General features: G+C 44.9%; 1 pseudogene; it reads right to left on the bottom strand.

The window, feature by feature from the left end:
- Positions 1 to 1,217: 1,217 nt before the first annotated feature.
- On the bottom strand, positions 1,218 to 12,027 carry LOC139555393 (actin-binding Rho-activating protein-like; annotated as a pseudogene).
- Positions 12,028 to 12,302: the final 275 nt, after the last annotated feature.

The raw sequence follows: 12,302 nt of genomic DNA on the forward strand, positions 1-12,302 counted from the left end.
GTTAAATAAAGGTAAACGGTCAAACAAATGTCACCGAAAGGGAGAAACATACAGTACATGATCAGTCCATAGTGTAACTAATGTTACAGGTAGGACATACATGTTCAGTCAGCATAACATTATTTCATAAAGACATGATCATGATTCCTTATCAACTCAATAGATATTAGATCATTTAATTAATTGTTCTTTCTCCCAAGAACGCCAAAAGTTTAGAAAATTGCTTGATGTCTCGATTAGGTACAGTATGTTGTCCAACACAATACGACCAGTTCACATAGATTATGTCCTGTATCATTTGAGAGGAAATCATGCAATGTTAGGTGAACTTTACTTGTCTAACACAGTTGTTAGGTTTGGGCTATGGTTACTAATAGTTCACTAATCAACAAAGTCCCAGGATTTAACTCCATAACAATGACATTCAAATTAGTAGATTGATAAATAGAAAGTATGGTTATTCAAATAAAAGTAGACAATACGTATCAGAGACTAAACTGACACCAAGTTTAGCCGATAAATCGTTTGTTGATTAATACAATATCAAGCGTATTTTAAATTTAGGATGTCAAACATGGTCACAAGGGCTGCGTTCACACAGGCATCCAAATTCAGATATTTTTTCCACTAAGTGGTCTTTTGACCAATCACATCAGATCTTTTCACATCAGATCTTATTCAGATCTGATTAGATGTAGAAAATATCAGATTTGGGCTGCCTGTCTAAACGCAGCCAATGTGCCCACATCTGAGTTCAGTCAGGTTCATGACCCCAATTCAAGCTTAATGGACAGATTTCCAGTTGATACAGATATTCCTGAAAATGCTCCGATGTGCCTTGACACAATTCTGTCTGGGAGCTCTATGGTCAATTCCTTCGACCTCAAGGCTTGGTTTTTGGTCTGACATGCACTGTCAACTGTGGAACCTTATAAAGACAGGTGTGTGCCTTTTCAAATGATGTCCAATCGATTCAATTGACCACAGGTGGACTCTAATCAAGTTGTAGAAACATCTCAAGGATGATCAATGTATACAGGATGCACCTGAGCTCAATTTCGAGACCCATAGCAAAGTGCCTGAATACTTATGTACATACGGTATTTCTGTTTTTTATTTGTAATACATTTGCAAAAATTTCTAAAAACCTTTTTTCACTTTGTGATTATGGGATATTGTGTGTAGATTGATGAGGAAAAAAATATTGAATCAATTTTAGAATAAGGCTGTAATGTAACAAAATGTGGAAAAAGGGAAGGGGTCTGAATACTTTTCCGAATACACTTGGTTCCACAAGAGAGGAAGTCACATGATAACACCATCATCCTGCCCTTGCCACAGCATCTCCCCGTCGAATGCCACCTTCCCATGCCTCTTGGCTCTCAGAAGAATCCCCACCACCTTGTCAGAGACGCGTACGTATCTATCAAACAGTTCTCTGAAAGTGACGCGGGTCTTCCCGTCCGGATCTGGGTCGTTCATAGTCCTGATCACATAGCACATGTCGGTTATCTCACCGTGGATGTGTTGCTCGGCTCGCCTGGCACGTTCGGCTGTTTTGGTGTCCTCCTTGGGGCGTCCGTAACCATCCTCGCCTTGGTGGAGGCGTAGGGACATGGAGTATTCATAGTCAAAGTCCTCACTGAAGGGGTTGAGCTTCTGGTTGACGGTGTTCGTTTAGGACCAGTTCTGCCAGCGGCTGTTCAGATTGACCACGGCACTGTACTTCCTTGAGAGAGCGTTGATCTTGTTGGCGTCATCCAACTCATTTTTGCTCCTGTGAAGAACAATCACCCAAATATTTAACAAAACAATGAAACAATCATCAATCATGGCAACGTTAATTTCCATTGTAAAGCTCTGAACAAGTTTTGCAATAAACTGTTTTATTTGAGCAACAAATGTGCTATTTCAAGTTATTTAGGTGTATTTACAGTATCCCTTACATACTTAGGGGAACGTTTAATGAGGGACCGTCATGCACCATCGCTTGTACACGAATGTTAATACAGTCACCATACTGTTGCAAAGAACATTGAACTCACATTGAGCTGGAGGGTCTTTTGACCCTCACCCATGACTCAACTTTCCCTTTAGGTGAGATGCCGTCACTATCCCTCTGCATGGCCTCCCTGGATTACCCAGTGCTGTCTGTCTGTCCAGGTTTAGAGATGTCTGTCTGTCCAGGTTTAGAGATGTCTGTCTGTCCAGGTTTAGAGCTGTCTGTCTGTCCAGCTTCAGTGCTGTCTGTCTATCCAGGTTTAGTGATGTCTATCTTTCCAGGTTTAGAACTATCTGTCTGTCCAGGAGGTTCATTGCTCTCTGTCTGCCCAGGTTCAGTGCTGTCCATCTGTCCAGGTTTAGAGTTGTCTGTCTGTCTGTCCAGGTTTATCTTGGCCGCCCTCCGCCTCAAGGGTCCTTTTCTGCGCCTCAGAGTACCCACTTTCCTCTGTGTCCACGCTACAGGCGTGCCCATCTCCAAATTGTCGTTACATTCCGCTCCTTCTCCTTCTCCTGCTTCCAGCTGAGGGTCAGTCTCGACACTTTGGAGCACTTTCTGTGGAGTGCGAGCGACCCCCTCTTGCTCAGTGTCCTGTCTATCTCCTCCTCTGGCGGTGGAGCCTACATACAAATTAGCTCGGTCAGAAATGTAGTTTCCACACTCCTCTCCTGAACACCGCTGGTCACAGTCTTCACCACCTGCTTGGTCTTGATCCGGGACTCCCGTATAGAGGCACTAGAGGGGTCTTTATTTTACCCTCCGATTGGGAAGGAGGAGAATTGCCTCGAGACTCCTGCTTGGTAGCTGAAGTGTTGTTCTGAGCAGTAGGTATGTTGTGGCCAGCAGTGGGATCCTGACAGGGACAAACCTTCTTCTGCCAGGTTCCTAATTTAGTGGTGCTTGGTGTCTTTGGTGGTTCGTTCCAAAGCTCTCTTAGGGGGTCAGGAGCCCAGCTGATAGGCTCCTTGGCCAGCTTGTCTTTGATCTCGGACACCCACTTCTGCCAGCTCCGGGTAAGGTTGGACACCATACAGATGGGCCTCCATATACAGTACAGTCGTGGCCAAAAGTTTTTTGAGAATGACACAAATATTAATTTCCACAAAGTTTGCTGCTTCAGTGTCTTTAGATATTTTTGTCAGATGTTACTATGGAATACTGAAGTATAATTACAAGCATTTCATAAGTGTCAAAGACTTTTATTGACAATTGCAGTGTTGACCCTTCTTTTTTAAGACCTCTGCAATCCGCCCTGACATGCTGTCAATTAACTTCTGGGCCACATCCTGACTGATGGCAGCCCATTCTTGCATAATCAATGCTTGGAGTTTGTCAGAATTTGCGGGGTTTTATTTGTCCACCCGTCTCTTGAGGATTGACCACAAGTTCTCAATGGTATTAAGGTCTGGGGAGTTTCCTGGCCATGTACCCAAAATATCAATGTTTTGTTCCCCAAGCCACTTAGTTATCACTTTTGCCTTATGGAAAGGTGCTCCATCATGCTGGAAAAGGCATTGTTCGTCACCAAACTGTTCCTGGATGGTTGGGAGAAATTGCTCTCTGTAACGGCTTTCGTCGGTGGAAGGAGAGGACCAAAGCGCAGCGTGGTTAGTGTTCATCTTAATTTAATAATAATCAAAAAAACAGAACACTTCAAATACAAAACAACAAGAGTGAAAACCGAAACAGTTCTATCTGGTGCAGACACACAAAGACTGAAAACAACAACCCACAAAACACAATAGAACACAGGCTACCTAAATATGGTTCCCAATCAGAGACAATGACTAACACCTGCCTCTGATTGAGAACCATATCAGGCCAAACGAGAAACCCCACATAGAAACAGAAAACATAGATAATACCCACCCAACTCATGCCATGACCACACTAAAACAAAGAAAATACAAAATAACTATGGTCAGAACGTGACAGTACCCCCCCCCCCCCCCCCCCCTCCAAGGTGCGGACTCCGGCCGCAAAACCTGAACCTATAGGGGAGAGTCTGGGTGGGCATCTGTCCGCGGTGGCGGCTCTGGCGCTGGACGTGGACCCCACTCCACCATAGTCTTAGTCCGCTTCTGTGGCCTCCTAGGAACGGCGACCCACGCCGCCGACCCTGACCTGGGAACCCTAATAAATGGGCCCACAGGACTGAGGGACACCTCTGGACTGAAGGACGCCTCTGGACTGAAGGACGCCTCTGGACTGAAAAAACTCCTCCGGACTGAGGGGCAGCTCCGGACTGAGGGGCAGCTCCAGACTGAGGGGCAGCTCCAGACTGAGGGGCAGCTCCAGACTGAGGGGCAGCTCCGGACTGAGGGGCAGCTCCGGACTGAGGGGCAGCTCCGGACTGAGGGGTAGCTCAGGACTGAGGGGTAGCTCAGGACTGAGGGGTAGCTCAGGACTGAAGGTCAGCTCCGGACTGAGGAGCAGCTCCGGACTGAGGGCAACTCTGGACTGAAGGACAGCTCCGGACTGAAGAGCAGCTCCGGACTGGCAGGCGGCTCTGGCAGCTCCTGACTGGCGGGCGACTCTGGCAGCTCCTGACTAGTGGGCGGCTCTGGCAGCTCCTGACTGGCGGGCGACTCTGGCAGCTCCTGACTGGCGGGCGGCTCTGGCAGCTCCTGACTGGCGGGCGGCTCTGGCATCTCCTGACTGGCGGGCGACTCTGGCAGCTCCTGACTGGCGGACGGCTCTGGCAGCTCCTGACTGGCGGGCGGCTCTGGCAGCTCCTGACTGGCGGGCGGCTCTGGCAGCTCCTGACTGGCGGGCGGCTCTGGCAGCTCCTGACTGGCGGACGGCTCTAGAGGCTCAGGACAGACGGGCAGCTCAGGCGGCGCTGGACAGACGGGCAGCTCAGGCGGCGCTGGACAGACGGGCAGCTCAGGCGGCGCTGGACAGACGGGCAGCTCAGGCCTGCCGAGGCACACTGTAGGCCTAGTGCGTGGTGCCGGAACAGGTGGTACCGGGCAGGGAACACGCACCTCAGGGCGAGTGCGGGGAGCAGGAACAGGGCATACTGGACTCTGGAGGCGCACAGTAGGCCTGGTGCGTGGTGCTGGAACTGGTGGTACCGGACTGGGAGCACGCACCTCTGGGCGAGTGCGGGGAGCAGGAACAGAACACCCCGGGTTGTGAAGGTACTCTGGAGACCTGGTGTGTATAGCCGGCATCAATTGTTCCGGAACTTTAACACCTGTTTCAGGATGAGTACTAGGAACTGACACAGGTGGCATCAGACAGCTAACACGCTCCTCAGGGCGAATGCCGTGCATACTACGCCAAACCAACAGCTCTCTCTCTTCACTCTCCTCCAATTTCATCAACAACTCCTCGAATGTCTCATAATCTCCCCTCCATTCACTCTCCTCCAATCTGTCCAATAACTCCTCAACATTCTCAGACTCACACCTCAACTTCGCCGACTGCTCTGGTTCCATCCTCGGCTCCATCCGAGAGAAGTTGGCTCAGGTCTGACTCCTGACTCTGCCACACTCCCCGTCTCCCCGTGTGCCCCCCCAATACATTTTTGGGGCTGCCTCTCGTGCTTCCAGCCGCGCTGCCGAGCAAGCTCCTCATAATGCCGCCTCTCGGCTTTCGCTGCCTCCAGCTCTGCCTGGGGTGGCGATATTCACCCGGCTGTGCCCATGGTAACTTGCCGTCTAATATTTCCTCCCAAGTCCATCTCTCCAGGTATCGCTGCCTCTCCTGCTGCTGCTGCCTGTTACCACGCTACTTGGTCCTTTTTTGGTGGGTGGTTCTGTAACGGCTTTTGTCGGTGGAAGGAGAGGACCAAAGCGCAGCGTGGTTAGTGTTCATCTTAATTTAATAAAAATCAAAAAAACAGAACACTTCAAATACAAAACAACAAAAGTGTGCAGACACACAAAGACTGAAAACAACCACCCACAAAACACAATAGAACACAGGCTACCTAAATATGGTTCCCAATCAGAGACAATGACTAACACCTGCCTCTGATTGAGAACCATATCAGGCCAAACGAGAAACCCCACATAGAAACAGAAAACATAGATAATACCCACCCAACTCACGCCCTGACCACACTAAAACAAAGAAAATACAAAAGAACTATGGTCAGAACGTGACACTCTCGGAGGATGTGTTGGTACTATTTTTTATTCATGGCTGTGTTCTTAGGCAAAATTGTGAGTGAGCCCACTCCCTTAGCTGAGAAGCAACCCCACACATGAATGGTCTCAGGATGCTTTACTGTTGGCATGACACAGGACTGATGGCAGCGCTCACCTTGTCTTCTCCGGACAAGCTTTTTTCCGGATGCCCCAAATAATCGCAAAGGGGATTCTTCAGAGAAAATGACTTTACCCCAGTCCTCAGCAGTCCAATCCCTGCACCTTTTGCAGAATATCAGTCTGTCCTTGATGTTTTTCCTGGAAAGATGTGGCTTCTTTGCTGCCCTTCTTGACACCAGGCCATCCTCCAAAAGTATTCACCTCACTGTGCGTGCAGATGCACTCACACCTGCCTGCTGCCATTCCTGAGCAAGCTATGTACTGGTGGTGCCCCGATCCCACAGCTGAATCAACTTTAGGAGACGGTCTTGGCGCTTGCTGGACTTTCTTGGGCGCTCTGAAGCCTTCTTCACAACAATTGAATCGCTCTCCTTGAAGTTCTTGATGATCCGATAAATGGTTTATTTAGGTGCAATCTTACTGGCAGCAATACCCTTGCCTTGTGCAAAGCAAGGATGACGGCACGTGTTTCCTTGCAGGTAACCATGATTGACAGAGGAAGAACAATGATTCCAAGCACCACCCTCCTTTTGAAGCTTCCAGTCTGTTATTCGAACTCAATCAGCATGACAGAGTGATCTCCAGCCTTGTCCTCGTCAACACTCACACCTGTGTTAACGAGAGAATCACTGACATGATGTCAGCTGGTCCTTTTGTGGCAGGGCTGAAATGCAGTGGAAATGCTTTTTTTGGGATTCAGTTCATTTGCATGGCAAAGGAGGACTTTGCAATTAATTGCAATTCATCTGATCACTCTTCATAACATTCTGGAGTATATGCAAATTGCCATCATACAAACTGAGGCAGCAGACTTTGTGAAAATTTATATTTGTGTCATTCTCAAAACTTTTGGCCACGACTGTACAAACTGGTTGAATCTATGTGGGAAACTGATTGGATTGACAAAAAGTCCCCAATGTAAAGAAATTTGGTCATTTTTTCACCTAACTTTTAAGCTAAATCCAATGACATTGTGAAACTTTTTTGTTGATTTCACTTTGAATTCATGTTACTTGACAACTCAATTAAATGTAAATCAAAACGAGATGTTGAAATTATGTCGTGCCCAGTGGGCAATCAATCACGTCAAACTCAGGCTCAAAACAGGAGGTCAGTGACAGACAGAAAGACAATGAGGGTTGGTGCAATACAGTAGGGCATAATCTGATTCAACAGCATCTGTTAAAGAGATCACCTAGCACAAACACACACAAGAAAAATATGACCTTACAGCACATGTCAAATTCGGCTCTAACTTGCATGCTTGCTGCAAAGTTCTATTTTCATAAACACAAAGACTTACTGCATTGTCACTTGTACAGATACATGATATCCACACTGTGCATGCACATATACTATATGGAGTGTGCTGAGGCAAGAAGGTTGGAGCAGCTACAGCTGCACAGGAGTTTTTTGTCGTTTGCAGGAACCAGAGTGGTTGTCAAAGACAGAAGGAGACATTTGATCCGGGGGCCGAAGGCGCACGGACTCTAACCAGGAAAGAATGTGATACCTGGGGGAAACAAGGAGCTCCTGCTTACACATGTAGGGATTAGTCTTGCAATGCACCTGGTAGTGAGATCAAAGTGTACAAACAGGAAGCACTGGCTCTTTTATTGCACCCAGTGCTTCAATACTTTTTATGAGTTTTAGATGCATACATGTGTATGTGTTCAACTCTCTAGACATAGCCTAATATGATAGTGTATGTGTGTGTGGATGTTTATGTGAATCTCTCTCTCTCTCTGTGTGTGTGTGTGTGTGTGTGTGTGTGTGTGTGTGTGTGTGTGTGTGTGTGTGTGTGTGTGTGTGTGTGTGTGTGTGTGTTAGTCTTGTTGTTTGCATGGGTTCAATTAGAGGAGAGGGATATTTTAATAGAATCTGTCCCAAGCATACACAGGCCAGCAGACTGGTGAAAGACAGCTGTTGGCAGTCAGTCACACGGTGTGGAAGTGTGACAGTGAACATGAACAGAGGACTCCTGTATAACTGTCAGGTCATTCCGGATACCAGATAACCTCACAGGCAGGTTAGAGCTCTACCTTATGGACAAATATGTTAATTACCTCTGAATTACATTTATGGAGTATAATCGATTTATGGGTACGACAGGCCTAAAATAAATGACATAGTTCATTTTTGTATTATTCTGGACATCTAAATAGGTGTCATATTTCAATAACATGGGGGGGAAAATAGTCCTTATCATATCATTTTATTTTTAAATAAAAAAATATTCTGCTAAATTGGATAGAACGTTTTTACACTTTTTTGGGGAGGTTTTTGGCACTTTAGGGCTGGGACTTGTTTTAGGGAAAACTCCTATAGAAAATATATATTGGTAGTCAGATTAGGTTGTAGATGAACTTCCACAGATATCTAACAAATGTCTATGTAAAGTTGACACCTTCAAGAAGCCTTATCAAGACAGTTTAGAGTTTTTAACTAAATAAAATGTTTGTGAAAATTGATTGTCTAAAAACATACATTTCAATAAATGAGAACACACCATCCAACAGTATTACTACTGACATCTAGTGACAAAAGTAGGAACGTTTTTTTGCAAATACTTGACAAATTCACCAACTACACTGAACAAAAATATAAAACGCAACATGCAACAATTTCAAAGATTTTATTGAGTTACAGTTCATATAAGGAAATCAGTCAATTTAAATAAATGTTTTAGGCCATACTCTATGGATTTCACATGATGGGAATACAGATATGCATCTGTCGGTCATAGATATCTTTAAAAAAAAAGGTAGGGGTGAGAATCAGAAAACCTGTCAGTTTCTCAAATAATATCAAATAAAATGTTATTGGTCGCATACACATATTTAGCAGATATATTGAGGATGTAGCAAAATGCTTGTTGTCCTAGCTCAAACAGTGCAGTAATATCTAACAATAAACACAAAATCTAAAACGCAAAAGAATATATAAGAAATATATGAAGAAATATCGAAATATTAGTATGAGCAATGTCGGAGTATAAATATATACACTACCGTTCAAAAGTTTGGGGTCACTTAGAAATGTCCTTGTTTTTGAAAGCAAAGTACATTTTTTGTCTATAAAAACAACATCAAATTCATCAGTGTAGACATTGTTAATGTTATAAATGACTATTGTAGCGGCTGGAATATCTACATAGACGTACGGAGGCCTATTATCAGCAGCCATCACTCCTGAGTTCCAATGGCACGTTATGTTAGCTAATCCAAGTTTATCATTTTAAAACAGATCATTAGAAACCCCTTTTGCAATTATGTTAGCACAGCTGAAAACTGTTGTTCTGATTAAAGAAGCAATAAAACTGGCCTTCTTTAGGCTAGTTGAGTATCTGGAGCATCAGCATTTGTGCGTTCGACTACAGGCTCAAAATGGCCAGAAACAAAGCACTTTCTTCTGAAACTCATCAGTCTATTCTTGATCTGAGAAATGAAGACTATTCCATGCGAGAAATTGCCAAGAAACTGAAGGCTAGTTTTAACAGTTTTGAGCTGTGCTAACATAATTGCAAAAGGGGTTTCTAACGATCAATTAGCCTTTTAAAATTATAAACTTGGATTAGCTAACACAACATGGCATTGGAACACAGGAGCGATGGTTGCTGATAATGGGCCTCCGTACGCCTATGTAGATATTCCATAAAAAATCTTCCGTTTTCAGTTACAATAGTCATTTACAATATAAACAATGTCTACACTGTATTTCTGATCAATTTGATGTTATTTTAATGGACAAAAAGTGATTTTCTTTCAAAAACAAGGACATTTCTAAGTGACCTCAAACTTTTGAAAGGTAGTGTATATCTATCTATCTATCTATCTATCTATCTATCTATCTATCTATCTATCTATCTATCTATCTATCTATCTATCTATCTATCTATCTATCTATCTATCTATCTATCTATCTATCTATCTATCTATCTATCTATCATGAAGCTGGTTGAGAGAATGCCAAGAGTGTGCAAAGATGTCATCAAGGCTAAGGGTGGCTACTTTGAAGAATCTCAAATATAAAATGTTTTTATTTAACACTTTTTTGGTTACTACATGATTCCATATGTGTTATTTCATAGTCTTGATGTCTTCACTATTATTATACAATGTAGAAAATAGTAAAAATAAAGGAAAACCCTTGATTGTGTAGGTGTGTCTAAACTTTTGACTGGTACTGTATGCATGTATGTATGTATGTATGTATGTATGTATGTATGTATGTATGTATGTATGTATGTATGTATGTATGTATGTATGTATGTATGTATGTATGTATGTATGTATGTATGTATGTATGTATGTATGTATGTATATGATGGGATGTGTAGACTATATGGATAGAATATGTAGTATATCTGAACAATATTATATGTACAGCAATAGTTAAATAGGATAGGCTTTGACTAGAATACAGTAAATACATATGAAGTGTGTAAAATAGTATGTAAACATTATTAAAGTGACCAGTGTTCCATTATTAAAGTAACCAGTGTTCAATGACTATGTACATAGGGCAGCAGCCTCTAAGGTGCACGGTAGAGTAACCGGGCGGTAGCCGGCTAGTGACAATGACTAAAGTTCAGGGCATGGTACTGGGCGGGGCCCAGCTAGTGGTGAGTATTTAACAGTACAATGACCTTGAGATAAAAGCTGTTTTTCAGTATCTCAGTCCCAGCTTTGATGCACCTGTACTGACCTCACCTTCTAGATGGTAGTGGGGTGAACAAGTCACTCGGCTTGGGTGGCTGAGGTCCTTGATGATCTTCTTGGCCTTCCTGTGACACTGGGTGCTGTAGATGTCCTGGAGGGCAGGCAGTGTGCCCCCGGTGATGCGATGAGCAGACCACACCACCCTCTGGTGAGCCCTGCGGTTGCAGACGGTACTGTTGCCATACCAGGCGGTGACAGCCCGACAGGATGCTGTCAATGGTGCATCTGTAAAGGTTTGTGAGGGTGGAGCCTTCTGCAAGTAGCCGAGTGGTTAGAGTGTTGGGCCAGTAACCGAAAGGTTGCTGGAGAATCCCCGAGCTGACCTCGTTCTGCCCCTGAGCAAGGCAGCATACCCACTGTTCCTTGGGCGCCGATTATGGCAGCCCCCCGCACCGCTCTGGCTCAGAGGGGTTGGGTTAAATGCGGAAGACACATTTCAGTTGAAGGCATTCAGTTGTACAACTGACTATCCCCCTTTTCACCACACTGTCTTTGTGGTTGGACCATTTCAGATTGTCAGTGATGTGTACGCTGAGGAACTTGAAGCTTTTCACCTTCTCCAATACGGACCGTCGATGTGGATGGGGGCATGCTCCCTCTGCTGTCTCCTGAAGATGGGGGCATGCTCCATTATTTTGTTGACGTTGAGAGAGATGTTGTTTTCCTGTCGCCACTCCACCAGGGCCCTCATATCCTCCCTGTAGTCTGTCTCGTCGTCCACACAGTCATGGGTGAACAGGGAGTACAGGAGGGGGCTGAGCATGCACCCTTGTGGGGCCCCTGTGTTGAGGATAAGGGTAGTGGAGGTGTTGTTGCCTACAGTACCTTCAGAACCTGGGACGGGAATAATGGATGAATATTTGTTGCACGGGGCGTAGTTCAGACCCAGGGCCCGAAGCTTAATGATGAGCTTGGAGGGTACTATGGTGTTGAAGGCTGAGCTGTAGTCAATGAACAGAATTATTACATAGGTATTCCTCTTGTCCAGGGGATAGGGCAGTGTGGAGTGCGACGGCGATTTCGTCATCTGTGGATCTATTGGGGCGTTGGAGGTGATATGATCCTTAACTAGCCTCTCAAAGCACTTCGTGATGACAGAAGTGAGTGCTACGGGTCGATAGTCATTTATTTAAGTTAATTTCGCTTTCTTGGGTACAGGAACAATCGTGAACATCTTAAAGCAAGTGGGTACAACTGACTAGGATAGAGAGAGATTGAATATGTCTGTAAACACTCCAGCCAGCTGGTCTGCGCATGTGGATGCCATCTGTGCTGGCAGCCTTGCGAGGGTTAACACGCTTA

This window comes from Salvelinus alpinus, chromosome 26 (genome assembly GCF_045679555.1).
Source record: "Salvelinus alpinus chromosome 26, SLU_Salpinus.1, whole genome shotgun sequence".
Taxonomy (NCBI): domain Eukaryota; kingdom Metazoa; phylum Chordata; class Actinopteri; order Salmoniformes; family Salmonidae; genus Salvelinus; species Salvelinus alpinus.